The 23,126-nt window shown below is 34.2% G+C and overlaps 1 pseudogene; it reads left to right on the forward strand.

The window, feature by feature from the left end:
- LOC127557074 (eukaryotic translation initiation factor 4 gamma 2-like) overlaps positions 1-23,126 on the forward strand; it is a 46,875-nt pseudogene that overhangs the window by 1,148 nt on the left and 22,601 nt on the right.

Here is a 23,126-nt window from a genome sequence, read left to right on the forward strand (position 1 = left end):
AAAAAGCCCTTTAAAGGATGGTCTAGTCCAGAGAGTTGGTGGGTGGAGAGAGAGATTGGGATTCAGCTAATCTATTCAAATTCAAGTGTTGAGATTGAAGTATTTTTCTCAAACCTAGTGTGTCTCTGAGCATTAGGAGACAGTTTAAAAGAAAAAGAATTTCTAGGGATGTGGGAGGGAAGCTGACCCATCACAAGCCTGAAAGCTTTACCATTCTATAATATAACCTTCTCAAGACTTCTCTAGGAAGGTGCCACAAGGCCCTCTTCAGACCCATTTGTCAAAATACAGGATTTCGTCTGTGTGGATGTCCCCTCCTACAGACGAGTCCCCAGAGCTCCTAGATCCCAACAGTCTGACCAATTTCCCGGGAAATTTGACCTGTCCCCCGCTATAGAAGGGTGATATGCTGAGCTTGCCTCAGTGGAAACCTTTTGGGAGGGCCACCAATATTGAGGGCAGGGTAGCAAAGGAGAGGTGTGGTAGGGATGGGTGTGTTCTCCATTCAATAGCTCCTCGACTAATTCTAGACAGTATTCCTACAAGTCTAGAGAGCTTGAGAAAAAGACAACAGGAAAGACCTCTTTCCTAAAGGTGTTCACTGAATGTTTTAAACGGCTTCAGTTTCTCCCATTAACTCATTCCTTGCTGCAGTCAAGAAATGAGAAATAAGCCATCTTCTAAAGAATTTAATTTGCCTTGATTTAGAATTTTATTCCCCAGCCATCATTCCAAAGGTCGGTCTTGAAGATGCAATCTGGCCAAGGTTGGAGCTCAGAAAAGAAACCTTCAATTTGTTGGCAGGGACATAGAGTGCCAATCCAGAAAAGAATAGAACAGTATTCTAAGAGCAAAAGGTCTTGGGACTGAGAAAATTAGGAGCGAAAGAGTTCCCACCTGTGAAGTTAGTAGGAAAGAGAAAGAGAGAGACAGACAGACATAGCCTGGTTTAGCTAGAGCAGTTGAGAAAAGGTTTTAAGAAGTGCCCTGAGGCTAGGGGGGAAAAAAAAAAAACCGAGAGCAGCTTGAAATCTCCAGTTTTTGTAGACAGCCTCATGAGCATGTAAAAGCATAATTTTGAGGCTTCTACAGTTAAAAGGCTATGATGGGAAGCATTGCTGTAATGCAGGATGACCAAACTAGGGAAACCGAGTCCCATTTTAAAATGTATGGGACGAGCATGCTTCCTGCATGGGTTGGAAGCTGTGGCTTTTAAGAGCCAGGTAAAGGTCTGGGAGGGGCACAGCCCACTTGTCCAGAGTTCTAGCAAAGTTCCATTTTAAAAGTTGGTGAAAACTTTTCCAGAGATTTGAGGAGATTAAGATTGAGTCCCCAATCTCCCCACAGTATAGTAAACCCAAAAAGAAGACAGGATAGATGTATTTAAACGGCAGGTTGCCAAGCCACATGGGAGAGGTCTGAAACAGGTCTTGAGTTCTACACTCCCCACTCCATGGAAGAAGGCGGAGGAAAAGCCAGACAGAGGGTGGGGGGAGGAAGAAATGCCATCTTACCCAGTGTAGTGTGTCCTGAATGGCGAGGGCTCCTTTGGTGATTCCACGCAGGAACTTCAGGGCGGGGTAGCTCATCTAAGCCACCAAATCTTGCTGGAGGAGCAAGACCTGAAGGACAGATCCTTACCCCTGTCCAGGGAGTAGCAGCTGTGGGTAGAGACATATCTCTAAACTCACCCCAATTCAGTGACCTTTCTCCTCATGGTTAGAGCCTGACCATTAGACTCCATTGCATTTAACAGTGGAGTGGGAGAAGGGCTCAAACACAACTCCTCTTAAGTTTCTCCCGTTATCTCCCCAGAATGAATCAAAGAGAGTGCTGGCCTGAGGACACCCTCCCCACCCCGGGGGGAGGGGAGGAGGAAGGGGAAGAGGTGTACCCAGAAAGGCCTTGGTCTGGGAGGGGTGTTAAAAAGAGACACTTCCTCTCCTGTCTGAGTCCCTGCCTGAGAGCAGGGCTTTCTGGTGAGAGAGACAAAAAAGATTAATAATGCATTGAGATGCAAAGGAAGGGCCTTTGTCTCTGGAAAGGATTTGGACATAGGGAATTTCCTCAAGCAAAGCATCAGCTTGGAGAAGGATTTTTAGAGGGAGGGTTGTGTCTAGCATGTGCGAGGGGTGAAGCTTTTAGTTTTCCAAAGTCTTGCAGCCTCTCTCTTATCTCTAGAGACAGAGAGTGAGACAAAAGAAGGCCTTTTGTCAATCCACAGCAATTCCTAAAGAATTGGGCAGGACTTAGAGCTCCAACAATGATCCAAGCCTGACCCAAGTGGCTGCAGGATAAGGAAAGAAAAAAAGTCTTTTACCTTGTCGGAGTTCCGGATTTCCTGGTCCTACTATCTGTAAAAATAGAGACCTTTTCATCTGAAATGCAAGTAGGGTGAGAAGGAACACAGATATTCTTCCCGGAAGAATACTGCACAAGCAGCTCAAAACTGAGATTGGTTCTGAGTACCCTGAAAAGGTTGAGGTTTGGTTTGGTTGCCAAATTATCTAGTTTTGGGGGATGTTTCGTCAAGGAACCAAATGATGAGGTCTAGATATGGGGTACCTAAATGAAATTAGGGTGTAATTGAGGTCTAGTGGCAGGTTTGGGATACAGGGAGTCAAATAGAGTTCCCCTGTAACCCCATTGGATTCGACGCAAGGATACTGAGTTAAATAAGTCTAGTGGTGATGGGAGAATTCCCTATAAAAGAATTTGTAGACCCCAAAAGCTAGATTGATAAAAGAGGTTTATTATGGGTTTTGAAAGTAAGGTTAAAGTATAGTTAAGGAAATAGGTGAAGGAAGAGATAAAAAAGACACTGGACACAGAGTTCTAGTGGACAGAGGGTCCTAGCATGCCAGGCGTAAGGCTGGCATGTTTGGAACCTCTGCCTGACATTTTTTCCTTAAAAGATGTTCCACATTGTATTATAGTTTTCATTCTTTATAATTTGTTTTTTTTTTTTTTTTTTCTCATAGCTCCACTGGCTTCCCTTGCCCAATTCTAATTTTCAAACATTTATTTTCATCTTTGAGACTCTGTATCTCCTTCTTTTGTTAACTGTTTTTCATAATCATCTTATTGTATGATTTTTGTTTTTATTTTTCCTTAAAGTCTCTCATTTGATTATTAAATACTTTTTTTGAGTTCTTCTATAAATTATCTTTGAACAGGGAACTAGTTCACTTTAGTCTTTGAGATAGCTCTTTTTTTTTTTCATCAGTGTCCTCCTCTGAAGCTGAACTCCTGTCTTCCCTGTTCCCATAGTATGTTTCTATTGTATGTTTTTTTTCTTCTTTGTCAATTATTATTATTATTTTTTAAATGAGAGGTATTTCCGCAAACACCTCTAATCCTGGGTTAGGGAGTATGGTGCTTATGACTTCATCTCAACTCTTCCCTGTGACCAGGAACCCTAACTAAGAGTTCCATGTTCCAGCAAGTGCTTGAGGACAGCAGTTTCTCTGTCTCCTGTATCTGCACTTATAGAGGTTCTGGTTACTTCTTGCCCAGGGTCTCTATTGTATAGGTGAATCTGACATTTCAAATTAGCTGAGGTTCCCTCAGTCTTCTTGGATTCAGACCTCGACTCCACAAATAGTCAAGGAGGTGGATATTCTGTGTTTTCTGCTGAGGCTTCACCCACACCCATCTAACCCCAGGAACTGCAGGAGCTCCATTTAGTGATTCTGTGGAGACAGCCCATTATTTTCACTTTACATGGATTAATCATACACAGGTCTTTCTTTAGATCTTTTTGAGTTGTATCAGGAGGACCCCAATTCTGTCCCAGGTTTTTCTGATTTGTCACCAGTTTATATTTGCCTTCTGGTGCAAATTTGTTCTGTTTGTGGGAGAAATCTAGTCTGCCACCTTCCCAGAATCCTCCCCAGGAAAATATTTTTCTATAGATCTCTTAACAAATAAAGAAAATCCAGTAAAACAAATTCACTTGTCCATGTTGAAGTTGAATCTCTATTTTTCATTTTTTTTTTGTTAGAAGGTAGCATCATGCTTCAAAATTGATCTTTTAAAGATATGGTTGGTGTTTGCTTTTATGTCTTTTAAAATTATCAAAAATAATTATCAAAATAATAAAATATCAAAATTGTTATCAAAATAACAATTTTCTTGTCTTTGTATAAATCTCTTTTTGGGTTGTGCTCTCTTTATTCAATAATGATGTGTACTATCCAGAATACTCTCAACTCATATTTTATTATTATGTTTGGCAAGTAATATTATATTGCATTCAAAATCCCAAATATGTTAGACAATCTTCAACTGGCTAAGAGACAATACAAGGGACTCTCTTAGGTTCTTCTTGTCTTCTTATCTCCCCCATTTTTGAATCCTCCCTTCATGATCATAAGGTATATTTCTATTGAGTCTATTAACTCTCCAATAATGCCCTTATTTCTTCCCTCAGTCTCCTCTCAGAATATCAAATCTTCAGGAAAATTATACTTTGCTCTCTTTCTTTCTCCATGTGGTCTGCATTGTTTATTTGTTGCCCTTCTGGAATCATCATCATCATCAATGATCATAGTTTTATTGTTGTTCTCTTATTTCCATTATATCTGACTCTTTTCTGACTTCATTTGGGATTTTCTTGGGATACACAATAGAGTTATTTGTCATTTTCTACTCATTTCATAGATGAGGAATTGAACCAAACAAGGTTCAGGGACTTGCTAAATGTCACAGAGCTAGTAATTATCTGAGATCAAATTAGAACTCACAAAGATGGGTCCTCCTGACTCTAGGCCCAACTCTGTATCCATTGTGCTACTTTGTTGCCCACTATCTGATAGTAGCTGCCATAAGTCTAGTCATTACCATTGCCATCAATGAAGTGAATTATGAATGTGGAAGCATTTGGATCTTATTCCTTTTCTCCTTATCCCATGAGGAATTTTTGAGATCCTAGATGAGTCAAAATCATCCTTTCATACCAGAATAAAGGAAAAACAGTTTTTTTCAACATTCTGTAGTGCCCAGTGTGATACTATACAAGAGCTAATTGGACAAGACATGAATAGGCTGTACTAGAACTATTGCAAACAACTTCAAAGTAGATATATTTATCAAACAGATAAATAATGGAAGAAGCAAGATAGATGGTAACAGTATTCAGTGATGAGAAGTAAAACTATGTAAGTCTGTACTTTTTTGGACTTAATGATATTTTTATTTTAAAGGTTGTTCACCAGAGAAGAAATATTCACACATAATATTAATCTCCTTGCTAATATTCTAGTTTATGATTGTGTCATCAAATCTCATATCAGAGGGGAAAAGTGAAAAAAAATCTAATTTTTTATTCTGTTTTAATCTACTGATAATCTAGAAAGTATTATTATTCACCTAATTTTGCTCCTCTATAGCATTATCTCAAAATGTTACTAAATTTCACCAGACAACAAAACCATGTAAAAACTGCTATAGTAATTTTTAAATCAATTCAGTAAAAATGACATTGAAATTCTGATGCTTTCTTTCATTTCCCTGTATCTGGAAGTATGCTAAAGTACATTCAGCATTAGCAAATATGTTACATGGCAGTGACAAGAAGAAAAGATCATGAAAATAAATTTTACTTGTAAAAAATGTCATTATGATGTGGTAGATTTGTCAATTTCTTTTGCATACAGTAACATTATAACTTTGACATTTATTAATTCTCCAGACACTAAAATAATCAAGTGTCAAGAATGTAATGACAAACAAAACAATATGGTTGTAATTTTAAGTATGGATATATGTATACACATAAATTTACATAGTTTGAAGGTTTATAAAAAGCACTGTATATATGTGCATATACACATCCATGTGTTCATGTATGTAATTATATATGAATATTCTCAACTGCATTCACACATGTGTATAACAGCATGATATAAAATTCAGTGGATTTAGAAGTAGAACTAGCAATCACACTCATTTCTTAAACATCTAGATGCCTCTTATATGTCAGACACTGTGTTGAGTACTGGGTTTTTAAAACAAAAGAAATTAAAGCTGATCTCTGACTTCAAGGGAATCAAAATCTAATGTATATACACATTACATACAAACTATACTGAAGATTAATATGAAATAATTAAGAGATGGAAGACAGAATTAAGAGGGGTTTGGAAAGACATGCTGTACAAGATAAATTTTTTTTCAACCTTAAAAGAAGTCAAAAAGCTAATAAAAACAGAGTTAAAACATTACGGGCATAGCCAGCAAAGATGCCTGCAGCCAAAAGATGGAGTATCTTGCATGTGGCACAGCATGGAGTCCATTGTTATTTGATTGAATAGTATATGATGGGAACGAGAGTATAAGAATACTGGTAATGTAGGAAGGGTCTTTAAATGCCAAGCACAAAATTGTATGTCCTGTGCTGGTGGCAATGAAGAGTGCCTGGAGTTTATTAATTCAATAACATTTTGAGACAGCACCATGGAGGACCAGAAGTTTAGGTGAATATTGATGCCTTCTTGATTATCGATAGATTAAAAGTTGGACTCAGATTATTTTTTCCATTTTCTCCCTTGATGCTGAATTTGATGATGCAACTAGAAACTAGAAAGTGAGGATAATTTAGTTATACCTACACTTTAGAAAAATCACTTTAATGGCATAATAGAGCCAAAGCAAGCTGACTCATTATTATTATGATAGTCTAGGTGTGAACTGATAGTCTTCAGTGTCAAAGGATGTGATGGGGCATATAAGAAAGGCAAGGAAAAATGGAATTAGCAATATGTTGAACATGAAATAGGGGTAAGGAACAAGAAGGAGTTCACACTCATTTTTTTTCTAATTTGCTAGAAATTTTCTGTCAAAAACAGCATTGTATTAAATATTCCAAATTTCTCAACAACAAATAATGTTTTCCTAATGTTCTTTTTGTTTCCATTTAGAAGCCATTCTTTCTAACATAAATCTCATACATTCCCACTAAGAAATATACCAGAAGAAGAAATAGTAATTGCAATTAGAAGATAAAATGTACATTTTATCAAAAAAGCATATTTTATAAGTTAACTAAACAGTCTTATTCCCAGTGCATTCATTCTGCCAGAATATAATCTTAGTAACTAGGAAGAAAAAGAATAGGTAAAATAATCCATTGATCATATTTTATAGCTAAATGAAAACCACATCATTACATATTCTACTAGTTGTTATAAAACCAAAATATTTCCTACTTTTCTATTTTTTTTTAAAATTTAGATCCTCCACACACTGTGATAACACCAAAGATTTGCTGAATATCTGAATTTATGATCTAGTGCTCACTACTTCCATTTCTGTAAGAACAATGACCACATTATTCAGTTTCAGGCTTTCAGTTATGTCTTTATGATCCCGTTGTGTCTAATAGTAATTTTCCCAAGAATCTCTTTGGAAAGTAAACAATGTCTAAATAGCCCTGATAACTGGCCTTCTACAAGGTTGCCTCTCTTTGATGTGATCACATAGGAAAGCAATGAGTGTCATTACTTCCATTTTCTGCTAAGTAACCAAAGATTTACTTTTTCATCCACAGGCATAGTATCAGAAGATGTTAGCTATGGAATTATTTTTTTTTTTATGGACCATAATATAATGTGAAGAATATCATGACTTTGATTAAATCTTTAGTTAACCACACACACACACACACACACACACACACACACACACACAGACACAGACACACATCTAAAATAAATTTAGGGTTTTCTTTGTTTTGTTTTTTGCTTTTTGGCTTATTCTTCATCTATTCTATTGTGTTCCTGAAAGTGGTAATGAGGATTAATCTGTTCAAATAGATATAACATTGGGTATCAGTAAATTGAATAAATTATTATTGCAAAATACTTTTCACTTATACTAAAGATGGTCACCATACTCCTTCGTTCACACTACTACAACTTTCAGAAATTCTACTGGCTGTGAGAGTCCATTGTACATCCACTAATAAATTTGTTCTTCCAAATGCCAACAAGTTTACAGAATGTAGATGTGTGGATAACTAAGAGAAACACAGATGATGTTAAGTAAGCACCTGACAACTTTATAGCCATGCCAATTTCACTTTTCCATGGAAATGGCCATTATCACTTAAACATATTACCATAATTTTAAAATAATAGATTTCTTTATCCTTCATTTATGACATTACTTACAGAGGAGTTTAGTTTAGAGTTAGCTTATTTTCTTTGACCTTTAGGACCACAGTAATTTTCATGCTTTCATGCTTTTCTAAATATATTAATAATTTTCTCCATAAAATTTAAACTTTCTTAAATTAAGCAGATAAAATGAACTCAAATTCATGCATATTATTGATAAAATTTATTCAGATATTATTTACTTTTACTTTATGCATTATTATAATAAAATTGATTACTTTTATTTAGCCTACATTAGATTAGAAAGCAATTATTAGGCAGCTGGAGTGGTAGGTACAGTCAGACATATATACCACAGTAACAAGCAGCAACTAATTAACCTGACACTATTCTTCTAATTGTCCAAATTCACATGCTTAAAGTTAGTGTTTCACTATATACTCTATTCTACATGGTTAATAACCAACTCATTAATTTCATGTATTCTGCAATTGAAGATGCATTCTGATCCCTCACTTGCTAGTGATTTACTCTGCAAATTTTCTTGCATATATTCTGCATATATCTGTGTGTGTTTACATTATCTTCTCTGATTAAAATATTCTTCCTGAGGTCAATCACAGAGTCTGTGTCTCTGATGCCTACTAAATTTCTTTTCATTTAGTAGGTAATTAAATATGCTTTTAGATCAATTGATTTAATAATTTTCATCAAGGAAAAAAATCATTCTTAAATAGAAGAACTCAAACAACACAGTTATAGGTACCACATTTATTTTGGGACAGTCTTTAATCTTACCCATATCAGGTGTTTTTAAAGAACTAGTGTATTATTTAACCAATAATTGACTTTAATAATGTTGATCCTTACAACAGAAAAGGAAAAAAAAAAGTTAAATTACATTCAGTATGTTCTTTGATAACACTGAAAAAGTATGCAAAGTATTTTAGAACAGATTTCACTGCAAAGGATTAAAATGTATTAAAGGAGGGAAATAGAATTTGGCTGTTTAAAAATCTTTCTGGAAATCTCACTTATATAGGAGGATTTATTTAGTTTTTTGATTCCAGATTGTGTAGGTTCAGTAAAAGCCTCATAAATAGATTCAAGATTGCCATAAACCTATCAGTTATAAAAGCATTTATTAATGTAGTATGTGTACATAGTTTCATTCTGAGTGTTTCCTTCTTACATTGATGTAAATAGTAATCAAGTCATAAATATGTTATTTTTTCTTATTCCAACTTGATGTATAAATTTGAAATTGAATGCTCTCAAAATGGCAAATAATCAATTTTGTTATTAGCTCATGCTAATTAGTTCTAACAATGAGATCGCATGAGGCTATAATCTAAAATAATCTATAAATTATACACTTTCCCCTGCCAAACTGGATACCAATCAATGAAATGGGAAGTTGTTAGTGTTATTTCCATTTTCATCCAGTCATTATGTTTATATTGATGGTATAAATATATACACAGTTACTCATTAGACATTTCCCAATTTTAACTAGTCTTTTGTGTGTTTCCATGAAGAGACTTTATTTTTTTTTAATTATCAGTCATTTTGGGGGGAAACAGGGATTAGGAAGGAAGAGGAATTTTTTTAGACTTGTCAAATAACTGTCTTAGGTAAGCCCTTTCAGCAATTTTCAAGACATAACACAAAAAAGAATAATTGTTTTTTCTAAGACAACTTTCCATTTGCATTTTTAAGGTTATATACAAAATATTCTGCAGTGTGAGATCATCTGTGCTACTGCTTCTTATATTGCTGCTAAGGAATACTTCAATTTATTATTCACAAGTAATTTGGTCAGAGATTTAAGGTAATTTCCTATATAAAAATTTGACTTGTTTCTGACAAATTCTTTTTAGAGAGTTATAATGAGGATGAGGATGATTGAAGTTGATATTTAATAATTTTGGAAAGTGCTTTAGATAGACTATCTTATTTGGAAGTCTCAACAACACTGAATTTGAGAGACTAAGAAAGATTAAGTCATTTGCCCATAGATATTCAAGTACTAAGTATCAGAAGCAAGACTCAAAGACAGATATTTCTAGGCTCTAAGACAAATATTTTTTATCATTCAGCTACATTTAATCATCTCTTATAGATTAAAATTCCCCAAATTATTTCATCAAGTGGCAATACCCACAATGAACTATTTTGACCATATCATTTGAATTTTCTTGGTTATTTTTTGGTTTGCCTTTTCTTTTTTGCAGATCCCTAAGCTTCTGTCTCTTTCTCTTTGTCTCTGCTTCTCTTTCTCTATCAGTGGCTCTGTCTGGCTCTGTCCTTTTTTTGTCTCTCTTTCTCTGTCTCTCTGTTTTTTGTCTCTGTATCTATTTTTATCTGTCTCTGTTCATATCTCTGTTTATCTGTATATGTCTATCTCTATCTCTGTCCCTCTCTGTGTGTGTTTTTCTTTATGGTAATAGCTCTTTTGCACCTTTTTAGGGGAACTAATTTTTCCATTATACCCCCCCTTTCCTCTTTTTCCAGTACTGACTTTTTCCCACTCCTTAATGTCTATTTTTTTTTTTTATGTCACATCCACAGTCCATGTAATGTTTGCTCTGTCCCAGTGACAAATACATTTCTCAAAAGTTACAGATATCATTTTTCCCATCTAGGGATGAAAACAGTTTAATCATTAAATAATATATATTTTTCCTATTTACCTTTCTATGTTTCTCTTGAGTCCTGTGTTTTTAGGTTGAATATTCTTTTCAGTTCTGGCTTTTTCAATAGAAATGATTGAAAGTCTTTTACTTCATTGAAGCTCTATCACCTCCCCTGAAAGATGATATTGAATCTTGCTGGGTACTTAATTTCCAGGTTCTTTGTCTTCTGGAATATGTTACTCCAGGCTTTCTGATGCTTTATTATAGAAGCTGCTAGATCCTGGGTAATCCTGACTGTAGCTCCTTGATACTAGAATTGCTTTGGAGTTTTGCAATAGTGTTCTTTAGCATTTTTTTTGTGGGGCTTTTTCCAAAAGGGATTTATAGATTCTTTCAATGAGTATTTCCCCTTCTGTTTCTAGAATATTAGGACAGTTTTCCTTAATGATCTCTTATAGAATGCTATCCAGACTCTTTTTATTCATGGTCTTCAGGTAGCCAATAATTTTTAAACTGTCTCTTCTGGATCTATTTTCTATGTCAGCTATTTTTCCAGTGAGGAATTTCACATTATCTTCAATTTTTTCATTCTTTTTAGTTTGTTGGACTGATTTTGCTGTTTCACAAATTTTCTTCCATTATCTTTTGTATCTCTTTTTCCATTTGGTTAATTCTACTTTTTAAGGAGTTGTTTTCTTCACACAATTTTTTCCCTTCCTTTTTTAAGCTGTTGACTCTCATGCATACATTTCATTTCCTTTCTCATTTTTTTTCTTCTGTCTTATTTGCCTTTTAAAGTCTTTTATGAGTATTCATAAAAAGACTCTTTGGGCTTGAGATCAATTCAGAGCACTCTGAGATTTTTTCTGCGAACATTCTGTTCTCATCTGAATTTGTGTTTTAGTCTGCCCTGTTACCATAGTAGCTTTCTATGGTCAACATTCTTTTTTGTTTCTTGCCTTTCATTGGCTGTTCCAGATTCTATCTGAACTGGGTTGAACACCTTTTTCAACCTAGTGAGACTTATCTTTCCTGAAGTTTCTTCAGTACTTTTTTGTTATGTGTTCAAATGTTGGAGTTCTTGTTCTTCTCAAAGCACAGCCGATTTAGAGGCTTAGAGCCCTTCGGATGTCTCCAAATCCAAAGGTTCTGTCCTTCAGCCTCTGCCTCTGCTTTCTTCTGCCTCCAACCAACACAGAGATGGAATGTCTCTCTTGACTCCTTCTGGGGAGCCCAGCCACCAACTACAGTGGTGTGAGATGAAGATGAATCTGGTTATCCACTGAACTCTCCACTTGTAGCTTTATCCTCTGAAAACCTTCCTTCGTCTGCCACCAGAGTGGCTCCTCTCGAGTCCAGCTGAACTTTCTTCTGCGACCAGCCAGCCAAGAGGAAATAATGTATTCTGCCATAGAGCCCTCATCGCTGGCCTTTTATCTGACTCTTCTGAGAGAATGGGATTATGGGTTTTCTCCCATAGTGCTCTTTGGCCCAACGAGCTTTAAGGGAGGTGTGGACTCACTTGAAGTTAGAAAGTGTACTTTGTGAAGCTAGCATACTTGTGGACTCCAATGAGTAAAGGTGTGAACACAAGCCTTGTATTAATTAGTTCTACTTAGTACCTTGTTTCAGGTTCTGGCCAAAACATCTTCTTGTAAGATTAGATCAACTCTAATTAGTTAGTAGTTAGTAAGGATTCCAACACTTTTTGAACTGGAGAGTGGTTTCATTCTGTCAGATTCTCTTCATAGACTTGTTTTCAGGTGGCATACAAAAACAACTGGGAGAGCTCAAGCAGCTTCCTGGCTTTTCTCTGCCATCTTGGTTCCAACTCCAGAGGTCCCACTTCTCTCTCTCTCTCTCTCTCTCTCTGTCTTTCTGTCCCTATATGTCTGTTTGTCTGTCTGTCTGTCTCTCTCTCTCTCACACACACACTCAAACTTTCCCTTTTCCTCAGTGGGGAGGATCATGGAGAAGTCGACATTGGATTCAGGTGAAAAATTAAGTAATGTCTGGATTGGCTATTCTATTTAAATAAAGTTCCAAGAGGAAGCCATACAATTAGAGGGATGATCCACAGCCTTATAGCACTTTTAATTTGTATGTTCCAGTACAAAATTTATTTTCTAAGAAAAAGAGGTTTCTCAAGCATTATGGAGAAACATTGAGATTTATTTTCAATTTGGAAGCCATGGAAAAACTTTAATCCTGGGAAGTCGATAGCATATATATTATTCTGGGCATTTTAAGATATCTCTATCTCCTCCTACCTATCTAATCTCTATATGTATGTGTATACATACACCATCTATACACATAATAAGTTTAGATAAGGTTACAATCTAAAATTACTATTAATTGATTTATGGACTTACATATCTATACACTTAATTTATATGTACATATCTTCCACTAAAATTCTTCCCAAATACCTCATTATGATTTTGGAGATAAGCCTGAGTACTTTAATATCAAATAACATCCATTTATTTGTTTGTTTTTGCAAATATCCTTATGAGTCAAGTTGGGAGAGAAAAACAGGAATAGTCTTTTCTAAATGGATTTTAATAGTAGACTGAGTCTGAAATTTGAATAGCAATCTAAGCTGAAAGACTAATAGATTGTTGGCCAAATGATATTTATACATAATCACATTCATACTCATTCACAATACATTAACACTATATAAATAATATATACAAATACACATGTATATGTGTATAAATATGCATATATATTCATATGTATATCTATATATTCATGTGTCCATATACATCTGCATAGTTGTGGTTATATTATAGATAGAGATGGTATAGATATAGATGATAGTTATAGATTTAATAGACTGGATATAGATAGAAAATTGGCTAGAAATATATGTGATTATGCATATGAACATAGAAAAAGAAATGAGACCAAGACTGAGACAGAGACCATTGCAGAACAATTTAGGCAAATTGTCTTCTAAGAAGGAAAAAAAAAACACTTGTGATCTGTATTGGTAGAAGAGGTAATCAAGTTCATGAAATGATGATCTAGTTATATATACTTATGAAGATCCATATATTTATGTTGGTATGTATGGTTGAAGATAATTTATATAACAACATCTGTTCAAGTATAAATCCAGTTCACAGTACTTATAAAAATAATATTATATAACTATAAAATATGCTTATCAAAAATGAAGTTGTATTTTGTGCAGAAGCTTCATGTTCTGTTTAAAGTCAAGAAATCCATTGAGCTGTTACAAAAACCACTTCTGCTCTGCCTGGGGTAGTTTTGTTTGCTCTTGAAATTGTGAATGAAATTCATCTTAAATTTTCCAGATTTACTAGTTTTGTAGTCCTTGGGATCTTTCAATGTTTGTCAAAGTCCTAGGTATAATAAATATTTAATAGATGTTTTTAAATTTATCCATACAAAAACATCATTTGATTGTAGCCCTCTAAGAAAAAGATTTATTAATCATGAAGGACTGAAGTAGACATTTTTTACCTTAAGGAAATTTTTATTTACAATTTAAAATGTTAATCTTCCAAATGAATTTGGTTACTTATGGAATTTTTATTATTGCAGAAATCTTAACTTTCCATTTTTACAATCATGAACAAAAGAGATGCCATTGGTTCATTTATCACCAAACTCTTGATTTATATGCTAAATTACAAGATTTAGAAACTCATTTATCCCAGTTATTCCAGAAGCCATAATAAATTCCAAGTTAATCTAAAAAAGTAGAACTCACAAATTCTGATTCTGCTTATTCAAAGACTATTAGTTTTAATAGACCCAATAATGCCGAAACCAGAAAGTTGTGGGCAATCCTATGCTTGTAAGTATTTAACAATGAATTCTCAAAAATGCACATATAACAATTTTTAAAAATTATTTTTCCCAGTTACTTGTATTTTTTTTAAATTTCAGTTATAGATGTACATCCATTTATTTGTTTGTTTTTTACAAATATCCTTATGAGTCAAGTTGGGAGAGAAAAATCAGGTTTGGTAGGCTTGGTTTCATGTGGTTTTTGTGAGAAACTAGGAAAGCTCAAGCAGCTTTCTGGCTTCACTCTGCCTTCTTGGCTCTGCTCCTGGAACTTCATATAACATTTTAAAAATTTAGTAAGCACTCAAACTGTTTATATATGTTTCTTAAATCTAAAAATAAACATAATGATCATTATTTTTTAGCATTTCTTGATGTCTGCAGTGAAAATATACACACTGAACATTTAACAATAGGATCTCAAGAATTAATCAGGTCTAGCTCCATCAAACGCTTGGTTATGTTTTTATTCTAGATATTTAGTATTCCTTTACTCTTTCCATTTATTTTTAGCATTCAGTTGCTGATAAAGTTCATGTAGTATACCAATTCATGATTTATAGCTGTTCTTTATATAGTTGAAAGTCATTCCTGTCATTTGTCTGAGGTCACATTGTTGTCTATCACATTCAGTTCTCAAACTTCCATTTTCAAAGTCACACAACTCTCCGCTGCCTTGCAATAGCAATGAAGTAGAAATAAAACTGGTGATAGAACACTTTCTCCTAATTAGGCATGGACCCACACTTAACACCATATACCAAGATAAGATCAAAATGGGTCTATGACCTAGGCATAAAGAACGAGATTATAAATAAATTAGAGGAACATAGAATAGTTTATCTCTCAGACTTGTGGAGGAGAAAGAAATTTGTGACCAAAGATGAACTAGAGACCATTACTGATCACAAAATAGAAAATTTTGATTACATCAAATTAAAAAGCCTTTGTACAAATAAAACTAATGCAAACAAGATTAGAAGGGAAGCAACAAACTGGGAAAACATTTTCACAGTTAAAGGTTCTGATAAAGGCCTCATTTCCAAAATATATAAAGAACTGACTCAAATTTATAAGAAATCAAGCCATTCTCCAATTGATAAATGGTCAAAGGATATGAACAGACAATTTTCAGAGGATGAAATTGAAACTATTACCACTCATATGAAAGAGTGTTCCAAATCATTATTGATCAGAGAAATGCAAATTAAGACAACTCTGAGATACCACTACACACCTGTCAGATTGGCTTAGATGACAGGAAAAAATAATGATGAATGTTGGAGGGGATGCGGGAAAACTGGGACACTAATGCATTGTTGGTGGAGTTGTGAACGAATCCAACCATTCTGGAGAGCAATCTGGAATTATGCCCAAAAAATTATCAAATTGTGCATACCCTTTGATCCAGCAGTGTTTCTATTGGGCTTATATCCCAAAGAAATACTAAAGAAGGGAAAGGGACCTGTATGTGCCAGAATGTTTGTAGCAGCCCTATTTGTAGTGGCTAGAAACTGGAAAATGAATGGATGCCCATCAATTGGAGAATGGCTGGGTAAATTGTGGTATATGAATGTTATGGAATATTATTGTTCTGTAAGAAATGACCAGCAGGATGAATACAGAGAGGACTGGCGAGACTTACATGAACTGATGCTAAGTGAAATGAGCAGAACCAGGAGATCATTATACACTTCGACAACGATATTGTATGAGGACATATTTTGATGGAAGTGGATTTCTTTGACAAAGAGACCTGAGTTTCAATTGATAAATGACGGACAAAAGCAGCTACACCCAAAGAAAGAACACTGGGAAACGAAAAAAAAAAAAAAAAAAAAAGAACACTTTCTCCTTTTCTTTTTTTTTTAATTAAAGCTTTTTATTTACAGAGCATATGCATGGATAATTTTTTCCAGCATTAACCCTTGTGTAACCTTTTGTTGCAAATTTCCTCCTCCTTCCCCCTCACCCCCTCCTCTATCTGGCAGGTAGTCCAATACATGTTAAATATGTTGAAATACATGTTAGATCCAATATGTGTATACATATTTATACAGTTATTTGGTTGCTCAAGAAAAATCAGATCAAGAAGGAAGAAAAATAAAGACTGAGGAAAAAAAATGCAAGCAAATAACAACAGAGTGAGAATGCTATGTTGTTACTTTCTCTTTTTCTTAGTAAAAAATGATTATAATAGGAGACAGACCAATAAACTAAGTTCATGTTCATATGAACCTGCATAGTCCTAGACTGATGCTATAAACCCCCAATTCAAATTTGGAATGTATATAGACATCCTGCTAACCATGTAATAAAGATATTATCTCCTTAGTTGGCTGCATTTAAAAAGCAATGGATGAGCAGACAAACTTTTTTTTTTCTTTTCCAGCTGCTCTTTGCTGTCTGGTTGTATTTTGGTGAAAGAGGAGACAACATCTTATAAAGGGAAAGGCCTTGAATTCTCTTTATTTATGGAAAACATGTAGACTCAATTCTCTGCCTTGACATTTTTCTTTTATTTTAGTAAAAGGAATTTAAAAACAATTGTCCAGACTGGAGCTTATGCCAGGTTTTACATCCAGTTTTGTATCGATGCTTTAAAGAGTAAGGAACAGTTTTCAGCATCCAACCCACTACTAGTAAAAGGAGTTTTTATTCAGCAGCAAAATTATATAATGGGGTTAGGAACTACACCAGCATAGACGTTCAAGCTGATGGTGTTAGAGAAAAATATGCCTCTACTCCTTCGGTGGCATCCCTAGAATTCTGAAGGGACATTTAGCAATACCTCAATAGTGTTAATGATTTCAGTTTGCTCACTACATGACCAGGTCTAGTTGAATTATATAGTGTTAAATATTTTTTTTCTTTTTGATCATCTTCTGGGTTCACCCCCATGTATTTGCTGAGGCAGTCTTTCTCTCTTTCTCTGTGTGTGTGTGTGTGTGTGTGTTTAGAGGCAATTGGAGTTAAGTGACTTGCCCAGGGTCACACAGCTAATAAGTGACAAGTAGTCTGTGGCCAGATTTGAACTCCAGTCCTACTGACTCCAGAACTGCTGCTCTATCCATTTTGCCATCCTGTTGCCTGAGAGATTGTTTTTAAAGGGGACTAACTAGAGAATAAAAGAGAGGTTATGCTTCTCTCTTCAAATCTTGCAAAAGATATGCTTCATCAGAATCTGAATCCAGACAACATTTGTACTCTAAAGAAGAGAATTCCTTTAACCCATGTCGTTCACTAAATACTTTAGTTTGAGATACACTGAATGGATCTCTCTCTCCTGCTTCCCTCTTCTAAAGAAACATCTATGACACAATAAAGGATCAGTCATAGTGATTATCTTGACTACATTACATGTGAAGTACATAGAAGGCCAACAGCCATGATTGATAATCAAAGCTTCTTTTTCCAGTTAGGCTACATATGACTAACATTAATTGAAATAAAAATTATACACTTGCTTTGAATGGAGAAGGCACCTGCTGACAACTCTAGGAAATATTTTATGTTACTATCAAAACCAAAAAAACAAAACAAAACAAAACAAAACAAAAAAACCTCTTACTTTGTCTCCTTCATATAGGAAGAGAAATCAAAATCATTTACAGAGAGAACACTTGCTAATTGTTAAATTAATTGTAAAGTGGTTGGGTATGAGGGTCAGTGAGGTGACTTGGCCCCAGTCTTTAAAAGAAGAATAAATTAAAACATTCTTTTCCAAGATAAGAACTCCTAGAAGATCTATTTAGTATCGGGCTAATTTCCTTGATGGCAATTCTCTTCTGATTAACAGTAGAGTAGCTAATATATCTTATTGAAATTTTCATCTTTGGAGGGCTTTTATCTTGTTGTGCTTGGGGACTTCTAACAAGCTATCATGGAAAGAAAAAAAATGTTTTGTTTTTCCCTTTTATTCCCTTCACAGTTATGCACAGAACTTCAATAGAGTGGGAATTTCTTTTCTCTCATCTCTTACAGATCACTAAAGATTATCCTTTCAAAACCTCAGTGTCTTAAAAAGTGCTTGCCTCTACCTCCCTCACAAAAAATAAATTTGACAATATTTTACTCAGGCCATTTCTTTTCTCAAGAACAAAAACCATGGGAGAGCTTTAGTACTTTTTTCAAAAACTAAATTGCTTGCTAAATTGCTTTCTAGGCACCAAGTCAAAAGTCTTTTAGATTTGAATTATGTGAAAAATAGAACAGCTTTCCTGAAAGTCATGTGAGTTGTGTCAAAGCCTTAACTAAGGAATGTCTATGATTAATCCAAGAAAATGAACTCTCCCTAATGATTTAGTTGACTTATTTATCCAATGAATTAAATTTCCCTCAAAAATGGGTGTGAATTATCAACAATTCAGGTAGTATACTGATCAATGATCAAGAATTATTCTTTATTACACCGAATAAATCTTGAATGAAATAATTAACCAATTAAGAAGTGGAAAATACATCATAAAACTGTATACATTAGTGATTATTGAAGATGTACACTTGCTTACATAAATTAGGGTTATGTATGTTCATCTTTTAGATTTAATTAACTCATGTTGCCAAACATTTCAGTTGATTAACAGTTCTACAAATCTTATGATATTGAGCTAAAAGCCTTAATGGTCTTTAAGCATGGAAGGATTTTGAAAAGATTGATAATGATTTAATTTGTTACATAACTTAGTTCTACATGATACCAAGGAACCCTAAATTATTGAACTTCAAGGACATATAGTTATTGTTCCAAGAAGCTCATTAATAGCAATTTCCCTGTTTAGTCTAGTATTCTGAGAGAAAATTATGGAAATCAGAAGTAGAGAATAATAAAGAAAATGAAAGGAATTTGTTTTCAACAAGTTCTCAAATAGAGTCGCTTTTTTCAAATTGAAACACATTCGTTTCTTCTCTCTTTTTCTTTCATTTGCTTTACTAGGTAACTATATGGACATAAGTGAGAATTATTATCCTAAATTGACATTGAAATTAAAATGGCAAAATGGATCAAGTCTATTATTGATAACAATAAATAGCAATAAAACATATAGCATGGATACTTCAGGTTGAAGTTATCCTGATATTTTTGGAAATATTCTGTTATTCTTATCATCTCAGGATTTGCCATTGTGATTTTTCTATACCTTAAACACCAAACTCAATGAATATGCAATGAAGTTGAACCAATTTCTTATTTGCCAAAATGACAGTGTGCTTAAATGATGCATATAATTTTGAATTATCTGTCTTTGGATATCTAGTCTAATATAATCACCTTTCCTAATTGCATTTAACATAAACAGTAAGAATTATGACTCTAGTTGGCAATCATGTTCAGTGACATATTTGCTATTATAAATTTTATTCAACATTAATATTACCACATTTCTTTCATCATAAACCTCATTGTCCTTCTTTATGTTGTAGAAGTAATATTTTTGCCAATACATTTTATATCAATGTATCATTCCATTATTGTTCTGAAAAAGATAAACATAAACTTAAAGTATTAATTGGATTAGAGATTAAAGCTATCATTTTAACAATAGGATCTGGTGAGATCTTAACATCATTTGCATTCTAACCATTTTTACACATGTTTAAATGAGATTACTATATTGAATGTTTGTTTTTAAAAGTAGAAGACTATTTAGAAGAGCATCATATACAAAAATAGTAAGTTGTAATGCAATTTACTTATATTTTCATTCTCTTGCATAGTAAGTACTAATATTGTTTTTAATAAATGTTAATAATAATGGTAATATTTTCTGATTCATTGGGAGGAGTTTCCTAATAAGACTCTGCTATCCAATTTACTAATGGTCCTCTTTTTCTCCAAGTACACTCCAGCACAATTAGAAGGGACAATCTTAGAGACTGCCATTTGTTTTTTTTTTTTTTGCTAAATAATTTTGGAAAATGAGAGGATAGTTGAGTGGATTGACTATTCTTTCCCCAAACTTAAAACTTAATTGAGTAAAAATAGATCTAATAGTTATTTACATTAAACAAAATCTCCAACATACCCCGAGCTAATATGATAAGAAGTTTTTTTTTTCTTGAAATGTATCAAAACATACAACAATGAAGACCACTGAGAAAGACTAACATTCCAATATTTAGCAATTTCCACATTTTGGAGACAGGATGAGTAAGATCAGACTGCAAATGTGTGGTTAAGAATTCAAAAGACAATTGAAAGAGGGGTATGGAATCTCCTAAAGCAACAGTTTAGTTTCTTTGCTCTTTGTCCTTCTTTTTTCATTTCTTCCTTGTGCCTTTGTTTTGCCAGAGTTCCTTTTTAGTGTTCTGCCTCAATTTCCCTAAATTTTCCTGCCTCAGTTTCCCTAATTGTTCTGCCTCAATCCCCCAGTTACAACCCCCCTTTTCTGCTCATTAGGGCTGCTATAACTTAAGGCTGGTTACTCTAAGGTTATAAATTTTAAATGTGTAAATTCAAGATTAGAAGGAGTTCAGACTTCCTGGATCCTTAGTTCTTCTAAGTTATCAGAATTTATGGTCCTACCCTCCCAACATGTCAGAACTGGACTATTGGTCCCTGGTTGGAAATTGCCACTCTCAGTGTTCTGACCCCATTCCTGTCTTTGTCTATCCAAGTTTAGAGCCACATGTGTGTATATATATTTCATGGGAACCTCACATTGGCTGCTGGATTCTTTGAAAGGAAAGTCTGATTCAGCCCTGAAGCCAGAAATGTATCCTTTTGGTCCCAGAAAATCTCTCCCTCTCCGAAATCCAAATAAAATATTAGAAACTCTCTAATCTCCATCTTGCCTCAGTTTCTCTGACATTATAACTTCACAACCAGTTAATGAAAGTATGTTTAGACTTGGATCCATGAACCCAAAAGTGGTCTGTTTTAAATGTGGGACTTATTCTATACTCTATTCAATTGATGTTACATATTGTCATTCTTAAATGTGATCTTCTCTGACTAGAATTTTTCAACATCTTAGACTGCTGTTTTCTTGTTTGTGACAGATTAAAAAACAGACAAAAAATATCTGGATTTAATTCTTCCCATGAAACATTTGGCCTCATTCAGCTTTCCTGAACTTCACTGAATCAGTATTTTTTCCTGTTCATAAAGTAAAGATGCATAGAAATTCCATCATAAAAGTGGCATAATGATACACCAAATGCTATGAGAACAATCTCTGTTCAAATTTTATAGCCTCAAGGTCATCACAGATAAAACTATTTGGCAACATTTCTGTTATTATTTGTTGTCTTTTCTCTGTGGTTACTTCCTATTCCCTACTGCTCTCATTATTTATGCATTTAGAAGATTTTTTTTAACCTTTCTACACACACATACACACGCATACACACACACGTATGTATATATTGTTCTCTCTTTAACCCATTACTGATGGTGGTACCAACTCTCCTCCCCCATCTAATTCCTCTGTGAGAGTTCTTCTTCTTACAACATGCTTTTTTTTTGGCAAGGAAATCCTGAAATTCTGGCAATTCATTCAAAATTCAGTTTTTCCCTTCACATTATGCTTAACTGTTATGATATTTTTGACCACAATACTAATTTTTTTAGATAATAGTTTTTTTTTTCAAAATACATGTAAAATAGTTTTCAACATTCACTATTGCAAAACCTTGTATTCCAATTTTTCTCCCTTCTTTTCCTCCTCCCCTCTCACATACATAGCCAATAATCCAATATAGGTTCAATATGTGCAATTATTCAAAACATATTTCCACATTTATCATGCTACACAAGAAAAATCAGGTCAAAGGGGGGAAAACACACAGTGAGAAGTAAACAAACAATAGCAACAACAAAAAAGGTGAAAATACTATGCTTTAATATACCTTCAGTCTCCATAATTCTCTGTCTGGATGCAGATGGCACTTTCCATCTCTATTGGAATTGCCTTCAATCACCTCATTGTTGAAAAGAGCCAAATCCATTACAATTAATCATCACATAATCTTCTTGCTGCTATGTATATTTTCTCTTGATTCTGCTCATTTCACTTACCATCAGTTCATGTATGTCTTTCCAGGTTTTTCTGGAATCAGCCCGCTCATCATTTCTTATAGAATAATAATATTCCATTCCATTCATATACCATAACTTATTGAGTCATTCCCCAACCAATGGGCATCCACTCAGTTTCCAGTTCCTTGCCACTACAAAAAGGCCTACTACAAACATTTTTTTTTTTTACATGTGGTCCTTTTCCCTTTTTAATGATCTCTTTGGGATATGGACCCAGTAGAGACACTGCTGCATCAAAATGTATCCACAGTTTGATAGTCCTTTGGGCATAGTTCCAAATTGCTCTCCAAAATTATTATGTTCTTCCAAGACCTGCAGGCTTTTAATATAGCCACTGATGTTTCTTGTGATTCCAAATGTTTCATTTAGAATTTAAATTAAATTTAAAATTTAAATTCATTTAGGATTCCATATTTGAAGGTGTTTTTTTTTTTCTTCTTGCAAGAAAAAGTTTTCCCTAGAAAAGAGGGTTTTAGAATTTGGCAATGATGTTCCTATAGGTTG

Source organism: Antechinus flavipes, chromosome 3 (genome assembly GCF_016432865.1).
Source record: "Antechinus flavipes isolate AdamAnt ecotype Samford, QLD, Australia chromosome 3, AdamAnt_v2, whole genome shotgun sequence".
NCBI lineage: Eukaryota > Metazoa > Chordata > Mammalia > Dasyuromorphia > Dasyuridae > Antechinus > Antechinus flavipes.